The sequence below is a fragment of the Phocoena phocoena genome, chromosome 6 (genome assembly GCF_963924675.1).
Source record: "Phocoena phocoena chromosome 6, mPhoPho1.1, whole genome shotgun sequence".
NCBI classification, from domain to species: domain Eukaryota; kingdom Metazoa; phylum Chordata; class Mammalia; order Artiodactyla; family Phocoenidae; genus Phocoena; species Phocoena phocoena.
Window position 1 is genome coordinate 2,312,655 of NC_089224.1, and position 27,041 is coordinate 2,339,695.

Sequence of the window (27,041 nt, forward strand, 5' to 3'; positions counted from 1 at the left end):
CTGAATATCAGAAATGGGGAAAGTGCTGATGGAAGGCTACAAAGTGTGGGTGCACAGCTGCTTCTTTTGTGCAAGCTTAAGATCTGTAGTTGTGCGGGAAACACTGCTCACAGACCCACAGAAGACCTGTCACACGCTGCTGGCTAAGGGCTGACATTTCCTACTTGCTTGTCATGCTCTCACGAAATGCTGGAGCCCTCAAAGCGTTCTGTTTTGCTAACCGACTGATAACATCATTAGGGAGATGTTTCTAAATTCACCAAGGCCTCTCCACCTCTCCTCCTGTGACAAAGACCTCTGCAAAGTACAGTCGACCCAGAACTCCCATCCTTGTCTGTGGCCTGGGAGAATCCCTCTTCCACCAAGTAGTAAGTAACTTGAAAAACAAATGGAGAGATGATCTGAAGAAGGCTTGAGTCGTTGTATACTGAGGAAATGGAGTCTGTATCATTGGGGGTTAGTCCAGAGCCACCTGAGTTGACGTGGAAAGGCGGTCCCTTATCCACTCCTGTTCAGAAGTTCCGGGTCTGTTGGAAATGTTATCTAAGGCCAGAGAACATAGCCAACAACTTCAGTAAAGCAAAGGGCGTTTACTAATGGTTCCAAGAGCAAACGTGAGCTCAAAGCGCAATTCTTCCCTTTTCTTCCCTTAGAATGATTCCATTCCTCGTCAAGCTGAGGTTATCTCAGGGCAGATCAAGGTGTTACACCGAAGTAGGACGTGATTCATCGGAAACACTGAAATATGCATGATGTGTTTATTTTATATAATCTGATAGTGTACTCTTCACCCCGCATCGTTTTCTCCACCTAAACTACTTCACACAGACCAAGTGCTCACTAGGACATGATCCCGAAACTAGGGGCTCCATTTTCAGGGTGGAATAGCTTGGAAAACTTACGGAAGTGTTTCTCACTCTTACAAAGAGGACGTTGATATTGGGCACATGAATCAGATAAACTAGAAGTTTACGGTCAAAAGAATTTTTCAGACCTCACGTAAACATGGATTCTTGGTATTCTTAATTCAGCTCTTAAATACAAAGTATTTTCATTCCTATTCCTGAAACTCTATAAATGTACATGATTCTTTTATGTTTTCCTTTTAAGTGGATAAGTGCCGAAAGTTAGGTAGCTTTTATTAACTGTTTGCCTAATTCATTTTTTTCTTTTGTTAACAGCTTTATTGAGACATAATTCACATACTGTATGTACACTTTCCTCATTTAAAGTATACAATTCAGTGGTTTTTAGCGTAGTCACAGGTAGGTCCAACCATCGCCATAGTCACTCTTTAGAACATTTTCATCATCCAAGAGAAACCCTGTGCCTTTTAGAGAATACCTTCCTTCCAGACTCCCATTTCCCATCCCAAAGCAGCCACTAATTTGCCTTCGGTCTCTATAGATTTGCCTGTTCTGAATACTTCATATAAATGGGATCATACAATGTGTAACCTTTGGTGTCTGGTTTCTCTCACTCAGGTGGATTCTTAACCACTGTGCCCCCAGAGAAGTCCTCTTTTCATTTTCTTCATGCTTCCCTTTGCTGTACAAAAGCTTTTAAGTTTAATTAGGTCCCATTCTTTATTTTTGCTTTAATTTCCTTTGCCTTAGGAAACATATCCAAGAAAAGCATTGCTATGATGTATGTCAAAGTGTGTCTGCCTGTGTTTTTTTCTAGGAGTTTTATGGTTTCTGGTCTTAGATTTAGGTCTTTAATCCATTTTGAGTTTATTTTTGTGTTTGGTGTTAGGGAGTGTTCTAATTTCATTCTTTTACATGTAGCTGTCCAGTTTTCCAGCACCATTTATTGAAGAGACTGTCTTTTCTCCATTGTATATCCTTGCCTCCTTTGTCATAGATTAATTGACCATAGGTACGTGGGTTTATATCAGGGCTCTCTGCCCTGTTCCGCTGATCTGTGAGTCGGTTCTTGTGCCAAATAATTCATTTTTTAAGTTGTTGAGACGTGTTGAAAAATATGACCAGCGTGATGAGTACAGCTTAGTCATAATTTTAATGATCAAATATTAGTGTGCTCTAGTCATAAGCAACAAATGAAAAGGGAAATGTTTTCACCAGTCATATCACTGTCGTTAGCAAAAACCTCAAATCCTGATTACCCGAGGCATCGATTTTACCCTTTAAAAATCACGAGCTCTGGGAACTTTTTGGAAATTGTACCTAGGATTTAAATTCACATCTTCATTAGGAAGCCCAGCTAACTACAGCAGCTCATTTATTTCTAAGAACAGTACTTAGTATCTTAAAGTCCCACGTTAAACAGTGGTGTAAGTCCTGGGGTTTGGTTTCCTTTCGAGCTGAGAACGTTATCCGTGTCCTGCGGGTGGAGGGAACCACGTGGGCCTCTGCTACACAAAGCTCGTCAGTAGCTCGACAGCCCACACGGGGTGTCTAGGCCACAGTCTAGGTATGTCCTGCCTTGTTTCCATGGTGAAAGGTTTGGGGTGGGGACGAGGCGGGGGACGGTGCAGCCTGAGATTGTGCGGAGTTGCCAGTCTCCCTTTCTTCTCGTTGGGACGTATTTCTGGTCTGAGCCTCGTTCTGCTCTGGGTAACCACTTTCTTATATTATTTCATGTCTGTCTGCAGCTTTCATCAGCCTTTGTCACAGATAAGCTACTGCAGCGGTTTTTAAAAAGCAACCTTGAGGAACACGATATTCTTTAAGAGGGAACTTTCCGGAAAACTCTCGCTAGTCCTCTAAGTCCCCAAATTAGAGAGAAGCGGAAAGAAGGAGAGGAGGCGGCTGGTGATGTTGGAAATGTTCTGAAACATCTGCCTCTCGATGGCGTCCTCTTCCTGGAGGTCAGGGTCAACGTCATGAATATCAGAGATGGAGCCTGTTAGCCTTTGAGGGGCTCGGGCAGTATAACATCTAGGGCTGTTTGTCCCTAAAGATGTCCTGCTCTGTGCAGTCAGCACGGCACTGAGCCAGCCTCGTCCTTCCCAGTTGCCAGACCAGACTCCGCTCCAGGCCCCTTCCCAGGGCGTCGGGAGGCCTCACCGCCCTCGCATCCTCACTCCCACCTCCTCTCCAGGCCTGGGTGCCTCTCCATCCAGTCCATCTACTGGGTAGATGATTTCTCTCTCTCGCAGACAGGGCTGTGCCTTTCTGAGGTGGGGGGAAACCACTCATAGGCTAAAGCTCCTTTCCCTAAGTGTTAATATTTTTCCATCCCTCCCTTCCCTTGGGTGCTGGTTGGGTGCATCTAGTAGGTTGCCTTGCTATTTACACAGGCCACAGTCCTGCGGCGAGGAACCCCGTTTCCTTTGAGGCTGGAGCCGTAGGTTTTAGCTCTGGGTCTGTGTCCCCGATGGGGGCTGGAAGTGTCTCTTCTGGAAAAGTGTGGGTTCACTGCATCATTTTTGTCTGACTTTCTCTTTCCCTGTTCCTGTTCCTCCCATGTTTGCAAATTATTTTTATGGCCACCGTGTGAAAAGTGGAGTGACCCCTACGGGTAGCTGGGCATTTGACCAACTTGCACAGACTGACACAAACCTTAGCCCAGGGAGATGCAGACGAAGGCCCAGGAGCCGCCCAGTGGTGTCATGTGGGGAGCTCCAGTGGTCCTCTGCCTCCAAGCACGGGTTAGTGGGGCTCAGCTCACGGCCTCAGTTTTGCTTTCATTTCTCCTTTCTCAAAGAATGGCATCAGGGGCTTCCCTGGTGGCCCAGTGGATAAGACTCCACGCTCCCAATGCAGGGGATCCAGGTTTGATCCCTGGTCGGGGAACTGGACCCCACGTGCCACAGCTAAGTCTGCATGCCGCAGCTAAGAAGTCTGCATGCCACAACTAAAGATCGCACATGCCACAACTAAGACCCGGCACAGCCTAAATAAATAAATATTTAAATGGCATCATTTTGTGAGTTTAAAACGTTTGCCTTGATAATTAATATGCCTTAGTTTTGCTGTATACACATACTGAGGCATGCATGCACACACACACACACACACACACACACACACACACACACACACACACGACATCCATGTGCTAGCGGCCGGGCCTGTTTCAGGAGCTCAGGGATGTGAGTGTGTGTCTGGAGTTCCCATGGTTGTGAGGCAGCTTCAGCCCCAAATACCCTGTCCTCACACCAGTGTCCAGAGCAGGAGGGATGGGGCAGAGGCCATATGTCTTGTGAGGCTCTGTTTATTTTTATTCTGGAGAAATTCCTTTCCAGCAGACTTTCCCCTAAGTGTCATTGACCACAACTGTGTCTCGGGTCCATTTTTCTTTCCCAGAAAGGGTGGGAAAGTGAGGACCGGCGGCGGGGCGTAGAGTCACCGCAACTCCTGAGACGACGCACAGCTCCGAGGGCGCGGTGTTCAGGGACTCTCCATCTGTTATCTGAGAAAACGGAATTCGACATGGGTGCAGTCGGACGGCTGCTACGGAGCTCACACAAGTGGATCCCCGTCTGCCCCAGCAGGTTTAAAAACATTCCCAGAGAGGCCCTCAAGTTCTTGCCTCCAATTACTAGTGACCCCAGGGTCCAAAAATCTGCTGCCAGTCGTGGTGAAGAGATGGAGAAAAGCAGACGGTTAGAGGCAGCTGCAGAGGGCCAGGGGGATGTTAGTGATGTGAGCTGTGACCCGTTCAAAGCCTTGTCTGATAGGTGAAGAGGGTTTGCACGGGGGTTCTCCTGAAACCTCTTTCTTTCCCACGCGGCCTCCGGAGCCCTTTGGAGCCCAAGGAGGCATGCAGGTGGATGCCCGTGTTTGCTCTGTTCGCTGCCTGAGGTTCCGCGCAAAGTGAGATGCCAGTCTGTCCCCTTCTCCTTCAAACACCCGGATCTGATCTGCCCTCCAAAATGAGTAGGGCAGACACGGGTTGTGTTCAGCATTAGTCCTCAAGGTTGTGGAATGAACAAGATGCTCACACAACTCAGAGAACTCTGAGCTGGGTTGATGGCAAACATATTTGGAGGCTGCTGTTTTGTTGTGGTGGTGGTGGTTCTGTAACTTTATTGGACCCTCAGCAGTTAGTTCTCATCCACGTGAACTGTCTGTAGACTTTTGAGAGTGGTGACAGCTACATAGGTGACCACCGTATAGAGCTGGTTTGGTGAATCTTCACCCTCGTTACGTTTTCTGGACAACTGCACTTGGCCGCAACACGGGACACTGCTTATTCCTTTGGCGCAGCAGCTGGGGTCGATGCATACATCTGGTGGAGTTCCAGTTCCCTTCATGGCAGATTTCCAGATTTCTCTGGGTGCCCGAGGGGGAGGCTTCTTGAAACCCACTCATGGAGGCGCTTGTGAATGTGGATGGTGTGTTCTCTGGTCACCACTGTGGTGATGGCGGCCCGGCCCTGCTTCTCCTCGCTGCCCTTCTTTGCGGGAGCCATCCTGCTGGGCCGGGGTTGGAAAGGAAGCTGCTTTTTTTTTTTAAAAAGTAAAACTGTATGTGAGTATTGATATTTTTGAGTACCAGATGAAGAAGACATCTGTAGGGTGAGAAACTAAAGAAAACACACTTGGCGACATTCAGGCCCATGAGGAGGAAGTCGGCTCTGCTGGTCGCGAGGAGTTTGGAAAAGATTCTCTCTACGTACAGCGTGTTCACTGTCACACAAATGGCAGATGGCAAGGTTTTATTCTAGGAGAAATTCCTTTACCCATAAGGTGCTCGGTGGTAAAATTGAAAGCTCGCTGTTCTGTTTTCCCCCGACCTCTCCTCTGCACTCCCTGGTGAGGTTGGTGAGGTTCTGGTTCTTTCCACGAAGGTGGGCAGCCTCACTAATCCCTCCATGTCTCCCTCGACTCACTAAGAGCCTCTTGGGGGCGACTCTTTGCTCCCTGAGTCCCCGGCAGCCCCGAGAGTCCTGAAACCCAGCAGGACCAAGAGGCTGAAAGAGGAATCGCTCAGCCCATCCTCCTTCAATCCAGCCGTTGGGAGGTTAATGTCTTGCTTCAAAGACCAAGACGGACACGACTCTTGGGGCCGCAGGGCCGGGGTTCAGGCCAGCGTGGCCACGGGCTGTCTGTGTCCCTGGCCACGAGCCTGCTCCCCAGGGCAGCATCTGTGAACTCCAGGCATGGAAGGCATCTGACCCCTCGCTCTGATTTCTAACCCACATTACCTTTGTCCTAGTTCTCAACTTCCAAGGCCATTTCACTCTATATTTTTCATTGGTTTGTGGCCAGAAACCGATTGGAGAAAGGGGAGCTTAAAACAGGTTGGGAAAAAAAACCCAAAACCCGTTGGGAGTCAGGGTTTGGAATCAGTGATGCTGCAGGAGTTGTTTTCTGTAACTAAGAGCTCACTCTCAGAAGACACACGCTTAGGATAATGACGTGACTGTGTGGCGGGAGGTGGCACCTCGGCATGGCAGGGAGCACCCAGGGGAGGCCAGAATGTGAGGCATCACAGACAGCCCTCAGCCATGGGTAATCTTAGCTTTGTTTCTCTAATCCGCACCCGCCTCCCACCCCGACACCCCCAGGCCGTTCCCGCCGCCCCACCGGACGCAGGCCTGGATGTCCTAGTTCATCCAGACGGCTCCTTCTGTCTCCTGCCTCTCCCCTCGTTAACCCTCGTAAACACCCCGCGTTCACACCGACCCCAGCTGACAGCAAGTCAGTCGCTGGCGTTTCCATTGTTCTACTTCTTTGCTTTCATATATAATACCGAGACGATCGCGTGTTGCAGATGGCAAAATGAATAAGTAAAATACTTATTGGACAGTTTCAGTTATAAAGCTTTCTTAGAAAATGAAAAGAAGGCCTTCGAGCCTAATGTCCAGGCAGGGAAAATGGCCCGTTTTGATGACAGCTAACCCAGGAGCCGCGGGCTGCCCTCTGCACACGGGAGCAGCATTGGCGGGGGCCACCGTCGCCCAGGACGCATGTCCCGTCCCCCGTGGGGAGCTTGTCTTGGGGCTGCGTCCTCACTGCTGTAAAGGGAACCCCTCTCTGGTTCTCCTGCAGCATTTACCTGTGTCCTCTCTTCCCTGGTTAGCAGACATCATTGTTTGGTCATGGAAAACATCTCCTGACTTGTAGTTGAACAGGGACCTTGTATACATAGCAGGCGGCCGCAGTATCCCTTGCTTCTTCTTTGTTAATTACCGTGTCAGGAAGATTTGAGAAAATGGTCCAGGCCGTTCTCAATGGATGGTTGAGCTCCCCGTGTACCAAGCATTTGTGGGTGTTGTAAGCCACTCAAGGACGCACGTCCACAATCATCAGAGGGTCTCAGACACTGGGAAGCACCCTAAAAGATTTTTGAAAAGACAAATTATAGAAGAAGAAAAATGGTGACGAGGCCCTGTGCTCCCTGTCTGGTCCCTCCTACACATCTGCGTCTTCCTTCTGTGAACGCGCTTTTGAAGAGAGGAAACCTGCTTCGTCCCTCAGTCTAATTCGAAATTTTGATTGTTTCAGGAAGATTTGGCCATTTTGAATGGTGGATATAATATGGGGAAAAGACATTCCAAGTCTAATTGTCGATGTGTCTGCTTGTTCATTATGACTTTCATCTCCGGAAAATGTCATCATGCTCTGTTTTTTTTCTGAGCCGGAACTGACAGATACTAAGTTTCTTAGTCAAGGTAGCAGGTGTGTTCAGGATAATTGAGCACAAGACGACTGGAAAGGACTGTAAAAAGAGCTAGAGTTGGAGGAGCTGGGATGGAAAGTTCTTTTGAAAGACAGAAGACGTTAATTTAAAAGAGTTCAGGAGTTGAAGCCAAAAGAGCTGGCCAGGTTGTGTAGAGAAAGACTCTGCAAGACTCCCCCTTGCACACTTCCCTTTGAATGGCTTTCCTACCGCCAGTGACATGAAAATGATGCAAATCCTGCCCTCCCAACCACTTGTGAACTTCAGGGCAGACGGTGATAGCAACTACAAATGAGTTTAAGAAAACAGGCAGGATGTCATTAAAATCTTTTAAAATGTTCTGTGACATCTGTTTTCCATTTTGCTCTGGTGTTTAATTAGCTTCAGTCTTGCACAACTGCAGAAATCTTATTTGCTGGAAATAGTCTCTTGGAAGAAGTGACCTTTATTTAATAGGGAAGAATGTTAAGTGTCATATGGGCTTGATTAACTTCATCCCACGTTGTAACACTCCCATCGGCTTCAGGGTCCGTCAGCTCACGTCTGTACAAATCAAACTCCGGGTGGTGGGAGCTCTCAGTGGCCAGTTGGTGCCACGGTCATATTTCTGAGATATCAAACATGGGAGAAACGTTAAAGGGAATAGTGACGCTTCCGGAAACTGTTTTCATGTGCCTTCCCGTCTGTTACAGAGGTTGCTGGCTTCTGAGCTAGTGAGGGAGTCGAGTGCTGGAAGAGTTTCCTTCCTCACCTTTGTGTTGGATGTGTGAATCCCTTTGATAAGAATAATTGTCCCGAGGGGTGGGAGCGAGCAGTACACCCTGTAAAAACTTGGAACGCGGGTGCCTCTTTGCTGGGGTCCAGCGGTCCCAGGAAGATCATATTGGACAAATCCTGGAGGGCAGCCAGGAGCACTGTGTCGGCAGCAGAGGGGAGAGAACGCGCTTAATTCGCAGCCGACTCGATTCTTCTCTTCGCCAGAACGCCCCACGGCTGGGCCTCCAGATCGGGACGCCGCGGGGATGGCGCAGTCACCACGCGCTGGCCCCCAGCGAGGCCTGCTGGGTTCCCACAGGTCCCCTTGGCTTTCCTGAGGGGAGTCTGGACGGCAGTGTGTGCTGTGCCCACCTGACTTGCCTCTGCAGGGAAATTAGTGGGTTTTTTGTTTTTTTTTTTTTTTTTTTTTTTTTTTTTTTTTGCTGTACACGGGCCTCTCACTGCTGTGGCCTCTCCCGTTGCGGAGCACAGGCTCCGGACGCTCAGGCCAAGCGGCCATGGCTCACGGGCCCAGCCGCTCCGCGGCATGTGGGATCTTCCCAGACCGGGGCACGAACCCGTGTCCCCTGCATCGGCAGGCGGACTCTCAACCACTGCGCCACCAGGGAAGCCCAAATTAGTGGGTTTTAATTACACGTAGTTCGCGGCTTCTGTGCGTCAGCCCGGGAGTTGTCACTGGTTCCAAGTCCTCCTCGAGTTTGTACCCAGTGTCTCTCGCGCACATCCTTCGCCTTTATCTGGCCCAGGCAGGCTCTGCTCTCCCACAAAGGAGATGCCCATAGCTCTCTGACCTCTGGCTCAGTATCGAGGCCATACTTGTCCTGGAGAAGGAAAAACTCACACGGAGGAGAAGACTGTGTGTTTAAAGTATCGGGGCGGCATCGAGATGTTGTACGTTATAAATGCTTCATTTGGCCGGACGACCACACGCGCGGCGTCTTGGGGACAAAGCCAGTTTCTGCTCTGGGAACACACCTGACGCAGGAGTTCTGTCTTGCACCGTTCCGATGCTTCAGACACCAACCCGCTAGGAGAGTGTTTCCCAGTGAGGGTGTAGGAAAACCAGTACTAGGAGTTTGTGACTAGTGCTTAGTGTTTGGAAAGATCTCGCAGGTTGCACGGGTCTGCTGGGATGCCGGGTTTGTTGGCCTTTGGCTACAGCCCTCTTCGTTCGCTGCCCAGCCCTCCCCACGCTGACCAGAAGCTCTGGAGGTTAGTCAGCTATCACCCCTGTTCAGTACCAGATGAGAAAACAAGCAAGCCGTTTATTGCATGTAGTTGGGTTTCCTTTAAACAACCAAGGACGCCTTGACAGTCTCCCTCCCTGTTCTCAGTGACTCAGGTGCTGCCCCTGGACCCCCAGCCTTTTCACCTGTGCTCCTCCGGCTGCCTGGCCAGCCCCTCCCGCGAGCAGCCCATACCCCGCTGTCTAGAGGCACAGACTGCCTTAGGTCGCCGTCTGCCCCCGCTGGACTGAGGGCTTCCGCCCTGGGGACCCTCATGTCTTTACTCTCTGAAGGAGGTCTCCCCACGAGACCAGAGGTTCTCGGACACCAGGCTGTGTCCGCCCTGTAAGCTTTGCCCCAGCCCTACCCCAGCCTTAGCACACAGTCGGCGCTCAGTAAATATGAGTGGGCTTAACAGACGGGTTATATGTAAATGTCACACTGAGTGGCATTTATCCATCTGACGCCTGCTTACGTCGCTAGGCCGTCCTATTCTGGAGGAGGAGCTTATCCATGGAGGCATCGGCCATCTCAAGTAGCACAGTGTCTAGGACAGAAGTTTAATTTAGTTCAGTTACACTTGAGGTTTTTTACATGGGGACACTACAGATTTTGCTAAAGGCTGTAACGATGAAGCTTCCTGTCCTGTCATCAGGCAGTGCTGTGAGGAGTCTCTCCTTTGCTCAAAATTCCTCTCACCTTGTTGTTAAAGATCCGGTTGTAATCAGTTGCTAGTAAGTGAGCAGTATGGGATCTGAGGTCTGTAAGCAGCTTCAGGGCAAAGAGAGCTTTGGTTGGAACAGATCCCCCATCTCTGCTGTACAGAAAAGGTTTGAATGAGGTTGCTGACGGGACCTCTAACCTTGCTTGTTTTCTGCCTGTTTTGTTTGTTCGGGCCTGGCAGGGGGCCCAAAAATAAAAGCTCGCTTCAGTTTGACTTTCATTGTGATTCAGTTTTGCAATGCTCAGAACGCCCTCAGGAGCCCTCTGTGTATCTGTGGACATCTCCCGGATTTCCCAAAACAAACACAGCGCAAGCGGGGAATTTGGTAATTTACAAACGTAGGAGACTGGCAGCTGCTTCCTTGGTCTGGGAAGTGTTTGCTTCAGATAGAGTGGACCCCAGAGGGAAACTAGTCTGGAAGCTCCGCGGGGGTCTCCACCCTTGGCCTCCCTGGCAAAGCAGGGTTGGGGAAGCAGCCTGATGTCAGAACCCACCAACCCCCAACCCGGGAAAGCCCTCAGCCCAGAGGGCCACCCTCAGTGGCAATGGCCTTGGTTCCATTGTTTCCCTGTGACCAGCAGATCCCTCCCCAGATGACCCAGGGGAGACCACCCTCGGGGTAGAGAGTGGTGTCTGATAAAAGTTTGAGAGCCCTGCAGGTCCGGGGAAAGGGTGAGCTGCAGGGCGGCCCCCAGGGGCCTCTCCTTTCTGCTTCCCTTTGCTTTGCTGGGTCGGCCTGTTTAGGGACACAGACCAGGAGGCAAGGGCATCCCCCTCACAGCAGTTCTCCATTCTCTGCACCGTGGTCGGTCCACGGGGCACCTGCAGAGCCACCACCATCTCGGGATTACAGACAGACTCCCTGAATTTCTCAAGGGTGTAGAACAGAGCCAAACATGGCCAAGATAAAGCCCTGGGAAAAATAGGACTCCAGTCTCACCGTCTCCCAGTAATGGACCAAAGGACTCAGACGATTTAAAGCTGGAGGGAACCTCCGAGGTCAGTTGTTCCAACGCCTCCGTTTTTCTAGAAAACAAGATGAGACCGCTGACCATAAGGGACTTGGCAGGTGAGGTCTTACGATGAAGAGGACAGTACAGGCTCTGGGGTCAGGCCTCAGCGTGAATCTTCACCACCTCCTTATTCTGGCCGTGACCTTGGCCGTGACCTTGAGTGAGTCCCTCACCCTCTTTGAGCTTCAGTTTTATCATCTAGAAAATGGCATAATAACGACACTTGCAGGGCTCTTGAGAGAACACTCATGTAAAGCTCTTAGCATAGGGCTCCCCTGGTGGCGCGGTGGTTGAGAGTCCGCCTGCCGATGCAGGGGACGCGGGTTCGTGCCCCGGTCCGGGAGGATCCCACGTGCCGCGGAGCGGCTGGGCCCGTGAGCCATGGCCGCTGAGCCTGCGCGTCCGGAGCCTGTGCTCCGCAACGGGAGAGGCCATGGCAGTGAGAGGCCCGCGTACTGCCAAAAAAAAAGCTTTTAGCATAATGCCTGGCACTTGGTAAGTGACTAAAAATCCATAACATCATCACTATCAAAGCCAGGACCCAAGTTTCCTGGTTCAGTATTTCTTTTACTCCATTCTTTTGACGCATCTTTGTATATAATGTATATAACTCATCTTTGTATATAATATATTTGAGGGTGCCCCACTCTACGGGGTATGTTAAAGTACAAACAGAAGCGGTGTCATTAGTTCAGAGACTGAGATGCTGGGCAAATAATGATGCATTCTTTAAAAAAAAAAGGTAACACTTAAAAAGAGAATTGAGATAATAGCTGAAATTTTATTTTGGATTATGTGTTTCTACATTCCCATATTTATATTTTAGTAATGTTTCCCTGTAAAAGCACATATTCTAACGTATCACGAAGTGTGTATTAGAAAGAGTTCTCTCTTACTGTTTTCATTCCTTTTTCGTTCCAGTATTGTCATAGTCAACTTTTAAAATTGAATACATTCCACTTACAAGATTCCAAGTGATTGTTCCGGTTGGTCGTAAAAGCATTGTTGACGTAAGAACCACCGGAGCCATTTTGCATGTGATCTAAACAATCCAGAGGAACCGTTTACCTTTGGGAGATGCTGAGTCCTGTGTACAGAAGACGAGGGTTGAATGAAACTTCCAGACTGACATTTTTTTCCCTGCTGTATGGGCTCAGGAACGGTCAGATCCATTCATTAAGTTTTTTTTTTTTTTTTTGAAGATGTTGGGGGTAGGAGTTTATTAATTAATTCATTTATTTTTGCTGTGTTGAGTCTTCGTTTCTGTGCGAGGGCTTTCTCTATTTGCGGCAGGCGGGGGCCACTCTTCATCGCGGTGCGCGGGCCTCTCACTATCGTGGCCTCTCCCGCTGCAGAGCACAAGCTCCAGATGCGCGGGCTCAGTAGCTGTGGCTCACGGGCCTAGTTGCTCCGCGGCATGTGGGATCTTCCCAGACCAGGGCTCGAACCCGTGTCCCCTGCATTAGCAGGCAGACTCCCAACCACTGCGCCACCAGGGAAGCCCCCATTCATTAAGTTTTATCTTATCCTAACCACACTGAGGCCAGGAAGTCACGGGTCCAAAATAAAATCAGGTTTGCACCCCACCTCCTTCTAGTCAATAAAACGTTCCTGATTTTCATTGTTTTTCTCTCCTCTTTCACCAGCTTGGATCTAGTCTTTTAATCTGACACGGTTTCCTTATTTTCTTTCTTCCCCCTTTAAGCACACAGTATGCATAAGCGAATTCTAAAAAGCCTGCTTGGATTATCGGATTACCCTAATCAGACCATTCCCTTCATTGGGAGGAGGGACTTGGAACTCCAGCATTTGCAGTTAAGCCTGAGAAGGAAAACCAGTGACACAAACGATGAAGCCTTGAGGGCAGAGGCCGTGTTTTACTATCACGTGTTTCCAGCATGAGCAGTGCTTAGCGCGGAGACCCTCTCAGTAGATATTTGAATGAATAACAAACTTTTCTCCATCTCCAATCCGTTTATGGGTATTGCAGCAATTCTCTTCCCAGGGCAGAAGAGTATTGTGAACCTATGGATCTTGTGAAAGTTATTATTTCAGTGGCTTAGACATTACTTCCAGAATTAACAAGCTGTGGTCCATCCAGATGATGGAATATGATTCACTGCTAAAAAGAAATGAGCTATGAAGCTATGCAAAGACATGCAGGAACCTTACATGCACATATCACTAAGTGAAGGAAGCCAGCGTGAAAAGATTACGCACTGCGTGATTCCAACTCTATGTTAGTCTGGAAAAGACAAAACTATGAAGACAGTAAAGAGATCAGGAATTGCCGGGGGTTGGGAGAGGGAGGGATGAATAGGCAGAACACAGAGGATTTTTAGGGCAGGGAAACTACTCTGTATGATACCGTAGTGGTGGATACAGGTCATTATACATTTGTCCAAACCCATAGAATGTACAACCCCAAGAGTGAGGCCTCATGTAAACTCTGGACTCTGGGTGGCAGTGATGTGTCAGTGTAGGTTCATCAGTTGTAACAAACATCCCATCTGGTGGGGATGTCAATGGCGGGGGAAAGGCTGCGCTTGTTTTTGGGGGGGCAGGGGACATCTGGGAAATCTCTGTACCTTCTGCTCAATCTTGCTGTGAACCTAAAACGGCTCTTAAAAATAGCCTGTTAAAATAAGGAGGAAATAAGTATAGCAAGAGGTCAAAAACGTGAATGATAACAACTTGAAAATATTACAGTTATAAAGACCCTGCCTGGAAGAGGAAACAGTCAAAGGAGATAGAGAGAGTAGCTGACGGCTGAGAGCCATCCGTGAAGATGACGTGGGCAAGGGTCTCAGAAAAGGGACTTGGTGTTTGTCTGAGAAAGGAATCTGCAGGATTCCAGGCTGGCGAGGTGTCCAGAGAAAGTGTTGACACCTGGACGCCTGCCATCAAGAATGAGCGCTGCTAAGTGGAGACTTTGGAGCTGAAATCTGAAATGAAGCCGACTGCAGGTCCAGCTGGAGTCCATTTGCTACAGATTGCCTCTAGGTATAGGTAGAGAGGCACACAACAGGTACTTCACAGCAGGTAGCTACTGTTGTTACTACTTATTTATCGCTGGTATGTCAAGGTTTCCCGGCTACCGTGCAGGAGTGTTGGTGTCCTGCTCACACCAGCCACGTGGAAAGGCAGACAAGTCATCCCCCAGAGAGGATGTCCTGTCTGGGACCCTGCCCTGGGGGTGAGGTCTGGGAGGACGTTTCACCTTCAGTTTGAGGAGTGTCAGTTTTTCACTCCTGCGTGAAAGCATGTCCGGCTCTCAGCAAAGGCATAGAAATTGACAGGACACAATAAAGGCAAAGGATGCGTAGGCCAGTTCCAGCAGTCGGTGTTATTCTTACCAGGGGAAGATGTAAATGGGACAGCCACAATTTCAAGTCAGAAATTCAGACACGTGCACTTGACCATGAGACAGCAGATCTGAGTCTACAGCTGTGCGAGGAGATTCGGGCTGTGCGGTCCCCATCTGTAGAGAAGACAGGGAAATTGAACCGTGTGTAGAGAAAAAGACCACAGTCCCCGTTGTGTAAAGCTGTGGGACGGAGCGGCAGGGCGGCCGGTCATCTTGTCTTTCCCCTAGTTTCAGGGGGGCCACGCAGCTTGCCCAAGCCAAATTTTAGCTTTTTAGAGAATATTAACATCTTGTGGTTAAGATACTATAAATATCATCAGAGGAATTCCAACATTTTGAAAGATTTCAACTGCTAGAAGGAGAAGAATTATTTTTGCCCTAGGTACTGAGCCTAAAATATTTTAGTAGAATTTCAAAGTCTTAACCACCATGTCACAACTCAATTATTGGAAGTAGCCGGATCCCTTCTCTCATCAGCACTTGTCCCATATTCCCATTGTGTTCTGTTCTCGGAGTTTATTTGTAATTGTTTCTTCAGAAAAGAGAAATACAGGTAAGGGGTGGAGGTTCAGGAGAAAATGTTCATGTTGAAACAAAGGCTGCAGCGTTTTAGATGATAATTTATGTGAAAAGTGCTTGTTGTAATCCTTTTGCTTTAGAGAGGTAAATTGACCCAAAAATATTCAGAAAATAAATTGGTACAGATCAGCGGTTTTCAAAATATGGTCCCCCAAACTAGCAGTATCAGAATGAGCTAGGAACTTGTGGGAAACGCGGATTCTTTGGCTTGTCCCAAATCTGCTATATCAGAAACCCTTAGGGTGGGGACCAGCAGTGTGTAGTTTAACAGGCTTGCAGACGACTCTGAGCACTGGTACAGCATTGATTTAGGAGATAATTCTGAGCAATATGGGAGTGAATACATCAAATCCTTTTTTTTTTTGGCGGTACGCAGGACTCTCACTGCTGTGGCCTCTCCCGTTGCGGAGCACAGGCTCGGGATGCGCAGGCTCAGCGGCCATGGCTCGCGGGCCCAGCCGCTCTGCGGCATGTGGGCTCCTCCCAGACCGGGGCACGAACCCGTGTCCCCTGCATCGGCAGGCGGACTCTCAACCACTGCACCACCAGGGAAGCCCCCATCAAATCCTTTTTATAAAAAAAAAGAAAGCTTTGTTGATTTCTGCAGTGTGTTAGTTTCCTCTTGCTGTGCAACAAATCGCCACAAATTCACTGGCTTAAGACGGCACCTGTTGGTTACGTCACAGTTTCCATGGGTCAGGTGTCCAAGCGTAGGTCGGCCGAGTCCTCTGCTCAGGGTCTCACGAGGCTGCAGTCGAGGTGTCAGCCCAGCAGCATCTCATCAGCAGCTCGACCGGGGAGCATTTGCTTCCCGGCTCCTTCGGGCCGTTGCCCGAGTTCACTTCCTTCCAGAGCAGGACTGAGAGCCCCTTTCTGACTCGCCATTGGTGGAGGCTGCCTTGTCCCCAGGACTCCTGCCATGTGGCCGTCCCCAGAGCCAGTCACAGGGGCCAGTTTGCTTCTTCAAAGCTCTCCAGGGTGGGGGACGGTCTCCCTCTAGTCCGCGTGGCATCACACATCGGGTGACACAGTCGTGGGGGCGATATCCCGCCGCCTTTGCCAGTCAGGTGGGTGTGTCCTGTCACCTGCCCCACCCACTGAGGGTTGGAAACTAGTGACAGCCCCGCCTGTACGCCTGTACGCAGGGGCAGAGTGTGACCTGCAGTCACTGCAGGGCACGTTCACCACGTGGAGAAATTATCATTTGTTTTACAAAATTGACCACAACTTGCTTAGTGTACTTTTTCTTTTAAAACGAAGCACTTTTGGGACTTCCCTGGTGGTCCAGTGGTTAAGACTCTGTGCTTCCATTGCAGGGGGCGTGGGTTCAATTCCTGGTAGAGGAACTAAGATCCCATAGGCTGCATGGGGCCAGAAAATGAATAAATTAAAATTTTTTTTAATTAGAAAAAATTTTTGAAAATAAAAATAAAATGAAACACATTTGGGAAAGTATCCTTTTCAAGAAAACGTAATCTCGTAAATCACTGAAATCTTAGCAAGTTGAGGTCAAAGATGGATTTTTAAAAAATTGTTACATCTACTTATTTATTTTTGGCTGCATTGGGTCTTCGTTGCTGCACGCGGGCTTTCTCTAGCTGCGGTGAGCAGGGGCTACTCTTCGTTGCGGTGCGTGGGCTTCTCATGGCAGTGGCTTCTCTTGTTGTGGAGCACGGGCTCTAGGCGCATGGGCTTCAGTAGTTGTGGCACATGAGCTCAGTAGTTGTGGCACGCAGGCTCAGTAGTTGTGGCTCACGGGCACTAGGTGTGCAGGCTCAGTAGTTGTGGCACGTGGGCTTGTGGCTCACAGGCTCGAGGCGTGCGGGCTCAGTAGTTTTGGCACACGGGCCCAGTAGTTGTGTCTCGCGGGCTCTAGGCGTGCAGGCTCAGTAGTTGTGTCTTGTGGGCTCCAGAGCGCAGGCTCAGTAGTTGTGTCTTGTGGGCTCCAGAGCGCAGGCTCAGTAGTTGTGTCTTGTGGGCTCCAGAGCGCAGGCTCAGTAGTTGTGGTGCATGGGCTTAGTTGCTCCGCGGCATGCGGGATCTTCCCGGACCCGGTCTCGAACCCGTGTCGCCTGCATCGGCAGGTGGATTCTTAACCACTGTGCCACCAGGAAAGCCCCAAAGATGGATTTCTTTTCTTCCAGGTACAAGAAGAATTCAGCGAGGTTAAGACAAGTTCTCGTCCTTAGCTGCTTTGACATAAACATTCTTCCCCGGCTTCCCAGACCATCTCTTGGCCATTCTTCTGGGTTCCACTAAAAGTCTCCGCACAAGGCCTTTCCTCACGCTTCTAACTGGAGCCCTCCTTCATCCTAATCCCCAGTATTATTCTCCTCCCCTGGGTTACTTTACAGATATTGGGGTAAATGATTTTTCTCTTGCAAACAGACCCGTGCCAGTCTTCTCTATATTATTAAAGCCTCACTCAGTAACGGGACGTAAGGAATACACGGTAGATGTTACATCCATGAGATTGAATTTTATATCTTTGGAGCAGCATAACATACGCTAATATTAAGGACTGTTGAGTCATAAAAGCTATTAGCTAACAGCTGTGAAAGCCATTAGCTAATCATAGGTGTTGAGTTCCTGAAATCTGTCCTGTGTAAGTTTCCACATGAGGGTGACGTCCCGTGGGAGCAGCCTTGGGGTCAGCCTTAGCCCCCGACTTCTCCATTCCCAGCCCAGCGGTGTGTGGCCGTGGGCACCACGCTTAATGTATCTAAACCTCGCTTTCCTTAATATAGCCATTACTTAATAAGTATGAAGCCATTATTATTATCAGGGTGGAAGCAGTGACGTCTCCTGATAGTAGCAGCACAGCTCACACAAGGGCAAGGACGCAAGTCCCAGCTCAGCCCTGGAAGGAGGGCGGGTTGGCTTAAGAGGAGGCGGCCTGGCAAACACAGACTGCAGTTGTCTACAGACGCTCTCCCTCTTTGCTGGTTAGAAGACTAGAGGAGAGGGTGGGGGGACTGGACCCGGGGACCCTGCTTTAGTCAGCAGCCGGCAGGGGGTCTGGTCACGTTCTCAGAGCCCTGGGCAACGTTGATGCTCTGAGACCAACGAGGGCACAGGAGGGCACAGGAGCTACTCGCGGGGTTTCAGGGCCGCAGTGTTTGCAGATGGACCACCACCTCCTGCGTCGGTCCCGAGCCCTGCCAAGTGCAGGAATTTACAAGGTCAGCCTCAGACTTAAAAGTCAATGGCTTGAGCGCCACACCGGAGTTACTGCATTCCTGTGGTAATCTAATCAGCTTCTAAATAACAAGGCAAGCGTTGACGGCGCTTTTCTCTGGAAGGGAGGAATTGATTTCCAAGGGCTTGGGTGCTCAGATGGTTATGAATTTGTATCTTTAAGCGTCTGTCACCCACTTGTGTGCTCTGAGATTGGGTGAGATTGTGCTGCCCTTGCTTTCCTCCCGATTTCACATGATAGGCCTCTGAGAACCTTGTAAACGATCCCTGATAACTGTCAGTGACTGTTAGCATCAGCACTGGGATGCTTTGAGATTATGATAATTTTTTTTTTTTTTTTTTGCCATTTATGTCTCCTGGCGACCTCCGTAACTCACAGCTAGATTTTAGTGACCACAAAACTTCTTTAAATTCCCAATGTATTTTGGTCGTTACTGCTTTCAGTATCTGAACTCTTTTAAGATGGAAAGTGTAAATAATTACAAAAGAACGTAGAGGCGGAATTCAGAAGGAAGAGAGTAAGCAGAGGAGACGAACGTGGAGAGGGAGAAAGAGGAACCAGCCTCCATCATGGGCGAAGCTTTTGTTGGGGCTAAAAGCCCTGAAATACGCTAACAGTGTGGTCCTGTAGCAGCGGGGCGGGGGGTGGGGGCAAGCGAGCGAGAGTTCTGACGGATAGTCGAAGCTGAGACTGTTCTCATCACTGATCCTTGGAGGACGTAAAGCCCCCCTCTTGACTAAGAACGAATGACGACTCTGCAGCCGTCCCCCATTACTATCGGTCACCTAAGCCCAGCTTGTGGTTCACTTCATGCGGAAGAAGGAAGTGTGGAATGTGCGTCTAGTTAATCCTTGTGGCGTTTGAAAGTCCACTTGGTCCCAAATTCAGATGCCTCAACGTTTCTACCAGTCACCTCCTCCTTCCCTCCCTCCCTCCTTCACTCTGTCTCCTCCTCCTTCTTCCTCTTCTCCTTCTTCTTGTTTTCTTTCTCCCTCTTCTGCTTCTTTTGCTTCCCCCTTGCTCTGTTCCCGTGTTGTTTCCTTCCTTTCCAGTCGGGAGGGATTTGAGGGGAATGACTTTATCTGAGCATTCAGGATGGACCCCCGTGAGCCCTGCCTCCTGGTGTCCATGCCACCCTGTCACCTACCACATCCCCTCCGTGTTGGCCTGTGTCACCAGTAGTCTAGCGGAGGTGACGCGTCACTTCTGAGGCTGACCTAGAAAAGGTGTTGTGGCTTCCCGCTCGGCCCCTCGGTGCCAGGCTCCGTCTTGTGAGGACACTCAGCAGCCCTGTGCAGAGGCCACATGGGCGGGGACTTGCCTCCCACCTGGCCCAATCTGCCCACCTTGGAAGGGGGAGCCTCCAGCCACAGTCCAGCCCAGATGACCACAGCCCCGCCAGCTTTGTGACTCAGCCTCATGAGATGCTGCGGCTGGACCAGCCGGACCACTGCCGGGTTCTGGCCCCCGCAGAAATGATGAGATAATGAATGTTTGTGGTTGCTTTACGCCAGTAAGATTTGGGGAAATACACAACAAATACGTACTGTACAATGTGTGTACACCTGGAAACGGTAATACATGTACTTTAAAAGAAAAAAATTCAGAAAGTTAGGGATTAAAAAGTCCAAAGCTTTTATTGTTTGATAAGAATTTTACTTCCCCTGAATGCTTGCAACCTCTCATCATTGCCCCTGTATACATTTAAGAAGGATGCACCAGTGGTTTTCTTCTTGGTTGTGAGAAGAAGCTGAGAAGTAGACCAGAACTCATAAGAAGGCACTGCTAATCTACTTTTGAGAACCTCATCCATGGCTAACGTTTCTGGGCAAATGATCAACCCTGTTCCACCCTGTGTTTTTAAAGTATTCCTCATCCTTTCTCAGTTCAGACTGTATATAGGAGCACACCTTTTCGTGTACTCTCTCGTCATATGGTTTATTTCCTAGGCCCAGAGTAATGACTGGATTTATGTTCATTAAAACGAGTTGCTCTGAATGCAGATTCCTTCGTGTTTTGCAGTAAAATTACTATGAGTGTCTTCCAGAACAAATCTGAGATAAGGTCATAATTGTGGTTTTCCAAATATCGTTTTCCACATGCTGTTAAATTATGGTGACTATTATTTTCCATTCTGGGGCTTCTTAAGCTTATGACATGGTGATGATTTTTATATGGGACACGGTCTGAAGAAAAACAGTTGTGTGATTTTAGATAGAATCAAAAGTCAGGATTCAACCAAAATGACACGACATCACCGGACTCACCCCCATCCCTCTGCTCAGCCCGTGGCTCCCAGCGTCCATCCTTCATCCAAAAGTTGCTCACAGACGTCGGGAGCGAGGGGTGAGGAGTACCCCCTGTGAGACAGGGTACCCCGGAGAACAGTGAAAAAGGAGGAAGGCGTTTCCGGAAGAAATGAGAGACGGTCGCATCAGAGCTACTGAGAAATGGGGACTGGATTTGGCAAAATGCGGTCCTGTTGACTCTAGCAAGAGGAATTGTGGAGACCGAAACTCGAGTGAACGTGCCAGGAAGGGGAATGGATGGTGGGAATATAAACACATGTTACAAGGGGTCTGTTTTGAAAACAAACAGAAAAGCAATGTAAAGCCCAGCTAGAAATTCCATTTCCTCAGATTTCTTATCTGCAAGGTGAGAGAGAGGGGGCAGAGGTCCTACGTTTCCAAGTCAAAGAAATACCTTGGAGTAAAAGCCTGAAGAGACAACCTGACTGAAAAGGGCTGCCCCAGTGCTGGTGACCCGGCCGTGACCCATCTTTCCTGCCCAGGGGCCACGTGAGCATCGTTTGCATCAGATGCCTGTGTGATGATTGGGAATAATAATAGAAACTTCCAGAAATTATTTGCGTATCTGATTATGAGAACCACTGACACTCATCACTTCCAGCCGTGTTCGTGTTTCAGACAATCATCGTGTTCATTTTCTGACGGAAAGAAGTCTCAGGACAGATCCTGTGTGTCTGTACCTAGACCTCCAGGTACGTTGACCAGAGGGGACTGTGAGAACAACAGCAAGAGTGACCGACGTTATCGTACCACTTTAGAATTTACAAAGCCTCTTCACAAAAGTTTAGTCATAGGGACCATTGAAAATGCTCTTTCAAATACATCCAGTTAGCTATTAGTTTTGATCACAGCTCAGCGATCCTGGTGATGCCTTCCTGCCTCGTCTTATTTAAGGCTCAACTCTTCAGGCTCAAGAACTGTCGCTTTGCAGAGGATGTGAATGAATGTGTGAAATGTTGGCCTAACTCGTGTTTCTGCATCTGCTCCCAGAATGCGTCCCTGTGCGGCTCAGAAGTGAATGGGGGCCTCTGAGGTGCCCACGAGCAGCTGGAGCATGTCTGGGCCGCCACTGGCGCTTCGTGATCTACTTCCTGGGTGCCGAGGGGCTGCTGGGCTGGGGCCAAGGCGGGCAGCAGCCCTCAGAGACGCTGGTGCAGAGATGCTTCTACCAGTCAGCAAATGGAAAACTAAGAATTGGGAAGAAATACAGGGATTTCATATGAGAAAATCTTCGGATTTTCAAGAGATACCACACATTACATCATCATCATCATCGTGGTTATTATTTACTGTGGATGAATCCAGGGCAGTATAAAAGAAAAGATACCCAGGATCCTCGGTGGAGAGTCTCTTTCAGTCAAGAGCAGGAAAGAACGTCTGCCAGTTTCACGGTACCATGATTTCATATTAGTTTCATGCTGTGTGGCTGACAGGGTCTTGGTGCTCTGGCTGGGTTTCAGGCCTGAGCCTCTGAGGTGGGAGAGCCGAGTTCAGGATATTGGTCCACCAGAGACCTCCCAGCGCCGCATAGCATCAAACAGTGAAAGCTCTCCCAGAGGTCACCATCGCAACACTAAGACCCAGCTCCACTCAACAACCAGCAATCTACACTGCTGGACACCCTATGTGAAACAACTAGCAAGACAGGAACACAACTCCACCCATGAGCACAGAGGCAGCCTAAACTCATAATAAGTTCACAAGCACTCCAAAACACACCACCGGACGTGGTCCTGCGCATCACAAAGACAAGATCCAGTCTCATCCAGAGAACACAAGCACCAATCCCCTCCACCAGGAAACCTACACAACCCACTGAACCAACCTTACCTACTGGGAGAAGACACCAAAAAACCGGGAACTGCAAACCTGCAGCCTGCCAAAAGGAGACCCCGAACACAGTAAGTTAAGTAAAATGAGAAGACAGAGAAATACACAGCAGTTGAAGGAGCAAGATAAAAACCCACCGGACCAAGCAAATGAAGAGGAAATAAGCAGTCTACCTGAAAAAGAACTCAGAGTAATGATAGTAAAGATGATCCAAAAATCTTGGAAACAGAATGGAGAAAATACAAGAAACGTTTAACAAGGACCTAGAAGAACTAAAGAGCAAACAAACAATGATGAACAGCAGAAGAAATGAAATTTAAAATTCTCTAGAAGGAATCAGCGGCAGAATAACTGAAGCAGAAGAACAAGTAAGTGACCTGGAAGGTAAAATAGTGGAAATAACTACTGCAGAGCACAATAAAGAAAAAAGAATGAAAAGAATTGAGGACAGTCTCAGAGACCTCTGGGACAACATTAAATGCACCAACATTTGATATAGGGGTCCCAGAAGAAGAAGAGGAAAAAAAAGGGACTGAGAAAATATTAGAAGAGATTATAGTTGAACATTTCCCTAATATGGGAAAGGAAATAGTCAATCAAGTCCAGAAAGTGCAGAGAGTCCCATACAGGATAAATCCAAGGAGAAGCACACCAAGACACATAGTAATCAAACTATCAAAAGTTAAATACAAAGAAAAAAGCAGCAAGGGAAAAACACCAAATAACATACAAGGGAATCCCCAAAAGGTTAACAGCTGATCTTTCACAGAAACTCTGCAAGCCAGAAGGGGGTGGCAGGACATATTTAAGGTGTTGAAAGGGAAAAAACCTACAACCAAGATTACGCTACCCAGCAAGGATCTCGTTCAGATTTGATGAAGAAATTAACCTTTACAGACAAGCAAAAGCTAAGAGAATTCAGCACCAACAAACCAGCTTTACAACAAATGCTAGAGGAACTTCTCCAGGCAGAAAACACAAGAGAAGGAAAAGATGTAAAATAACAAACCCAAAACAATTAAGAAAATGGTAATATGAACATACATATCGATAATTACCTTAAATGTAAATGGATTAAATGCTCCAACCAAAAGACATAGACTGGCTGAATGGATACAAAAACAAGACCCGTATATATGCTGTCTACAAGAGACCGACTTCAGACCTAGGGACACATACAGACTGAAAGTGAAGGAATAGAAAAAGATATTCCATGCAAATGGAAATCAAAAGAAAGCTGGAGTAGCAATTCTCGTATCAGACAAAATAGACTTAAAATAAAGACTATTACAAGAGACAAAGAAGGACACTACATAATGATCAAGGGATCATTCCAAAAAAAAGATCTAACAATTGTAAGTATTTATGCTGCCAACATAGGAGCACGTCAGTACATAAGGTAAATGCTAAGAGCCCTAAAAGGGGAAATCGACAGTACGACAGTCATAGTAGGGGACTTTAACACCCCACTTTCACCAATGGATAGATCATCCAAAATGAAAATGAATAAGGAAACACAAGCTTTAAATGATACATTAAACAAGATGGACCTAATTGATATTTATAGGACTTTCCATCCAAAAACAACAGAATACATTTTCTTCTCAAGTGCTCATGGAACATTCTCCAGGATAGATCATATCTTGGGTCACAAATCAAGCCTTGGTAAATCTAAGAAACTTGAAATCGTATCAAGTATCTTTTCCGACCACAACACTGTGAGACTAGATATCAATTACAGGAAAAGATCTGTAAAAAATACATACACATGGAGGCTAAACAGCACACTACTAAATAACCAAGAGATCACTGAAGAAATCAAAGAGGAAATCAAAAAACACCTAGAGACAAACGACAATGAAAACAGGACGATCCAAAACGTATGGGATGCAGCAAAAGCAAGAAGGAAGTTTATAGCAATACAATCCTACCTCAAGAAACAAGAAACATCTCAAATAAACAATCTAACCTTACACCTAAAGCAATTAGAGAAAGAAGAACAAAAAAACCCCCAAAGTTAGCAGAAGGAAAGAAATCATAAAGATCAGATCAGAAAAAAATGAAAAAGAAATGAAGGAAACGATAGTAAAGATCAGTAAAACTAAAAGCCAGTTCTTTGAGAAGATAAACGAAATTGATAAACTGATAGCCAGACTCATCAAGAAAAAAGGGAGAAGACTCAGATCAGTAGAATTAGAAATAAAAAAGCAGAAGTAGCAAGTGACACTGAAGAAATACAAAGGATCATGAGATTACTACAAGCAACTCTATGCCAATAAAATGGACAACCTGGAAGAAATGGACGAATTCTTAGAAAAGCACCACCTTTCGAGACTAAACCAGGAAGAAATAGAAAATATAAACAGGCCAATCACAAGCACTGAAATTGAGACTGTGATTAAAAATCTTCCAACAAACAAAAGCCCAGGCAGATGGCTTCACATGTGAATTCTATCAAACACTTAGAGATGAGCTAACACCTATCTTTCTCAAAATCTTCCAAAATGTAGCAGAAGAAGGAACACTCCAAACTCATTCTGTGAGGCCACCATCACCCTGATACCAAAACCAAACAAAGATGTCACAAAAAAAAAAATTACAGGCCAGTAACACTGATGAACATAGATGCAAAAATCCTCAACAAAGTGCTAGCAAACAGAATCCAACAGCACATTAAGGGGATCCTACACCATGATCACGTGGGGTTTATCCCAGGAATGCAAGGATTCTTCAGTATATGCAAATCAATCAATGTGATACACCGTATTAACAAATTGAAGGAGAAAAACCATATGATCATCTCAATAGATGCAGAAAAAGCTTTTGACAAGATTCAACACCCATTTATGATAAAAACTCTCCAGAAAGTAGGCATAGAGGGAACTTACCTCAACATGATAAAGGCATATATGACAAATCCACAGCCAACATTGTTCTCAATGGTGAAAAACTGAAACCATTTCCACTAAGATCAGGAACAAGACAAGGTTGCCCACTTTCACCACTATTATTTGACATAGCTTTGGAAGTTTTAGCCACAGAAATCAGAGAAGAAAAAGAAATAAAAGGAATCCAAATCGGAAAAGAAGAAGTAAAGCTGTCACTGTTTGCAGATGACATGATACTATACGTAGAGAATCCTAAAGATGCTACCAGAAAACTACTAGAGCTAATCAATGAATTTGGTAAAGTAGCAGGATACAAAATTAGTGCACAGAAATCTCTTGCATTCCTATACACTAATGGTGAAAAATTTGAAAGAAAAATTAAGGAAACACTCCCATTTACCACTGAAAGAAAAAGAATTAAATACTGAGGAATAAACCTACCTAGGGAGACAAAAGACCTGTATGCAGAAAACTATAAGATACTGCTGAAAGAAATTAAAGATGATGCAAACAGATGGAGAGATATACCATGTTCTTGGACTGAAAGAATCAAGATTGTGAAAATGACTATACTACCCAAGCAATCTACAGATTCAGTGCAATCCTTATGAAACTACCAATGGCACTTTTCACAGAACTAGAGCAAAAAATTTCACAATTTATATGGAAACACAAAAGACCCCAAATAGCCAAAGCAATCTTGAGAAAGAAAAATGGAGCTGGAGGAATCAGGCTCCCAGAATTCAGACCATACTACAAACCTACGGTAATGAAGGCAGTATGGTACTGACACAAAAACAGAAACACAGATCAATGGAACAAGATAGAAAGCCCAGAGATAAACCCACGCACCTGTGGTCAAATAATCTATGACAAAGGAGGCAAGGATATACAGTGGAGAAAAGACAGCCTCTTCAATAAGTGGTGCTGGGAAAACTGGACAGCTACATGTAAAGGAATGAAAGTAGAACACTTCCTAACACCATACACAAAAATCAACTCAAAATGGATTAGAGACCTAAATGTAAGGCCAGACACTATACAACTCTCTTAGAGGAAAACGTAGGAAGAACACTCTATGACATAATTCACAGCAAGATCCTTTTCGACCCACCTCCTAGAGAAATGGAAATAAAAACAGAAACAAATGGGTCCTAATGAAACTCAAAAGCTTTTGCACAGCAAAGGAAACCATAAACAAGATGAAAAGACAACCCTGAGAATGGGAGAAAATATTTGCAAATGATGCAACTGACAAAGGATTAATCTCCCAAATATACATGCAGCTCTATATCAAAAAAGCAAACAACCCAATCCAAAAATGGGCTGAGGACCTAAAGAGATATTTCTCCAAAGAAGACATACAGATGGCCAAGAGGCACATGAAAGGATGCTCAACATCACTAACCATTAGAGAAATGCAAATCAAAACTACAGTGAGGTATCACCTCACACCAGTCAGAATGGCCATCATCAAAAAATCTAGAAATAATAAATGCTGGAGAGGGTGTGGAGAAAAGGGAACCCTCTTGCACTG

The 27,041-nt window shown here is 47.2% G+C and overlaps 1 protein-coding gene and 1 pseudogene across 1 annotated transcript in view; one reads left to right on the forward strand and one right to left on the reverse strand.

Moving 5' to 3' along the window:
• PALLD (palladin, cytoskeletal associated protein) overlaps positions 1-27,041 on the forward strand; it is a 387,834-nt gene that overhangs the window by 206,554 nt on the left and 154,239 nt on the right. The gene's annotated exons all lie outside the window — the stretch shown is intronic.
• On the reverse strand, positions 5,012-5,379 carry LOC136124939 (large ribosomal subunit protein eL31-like; annotated as a pseudogene).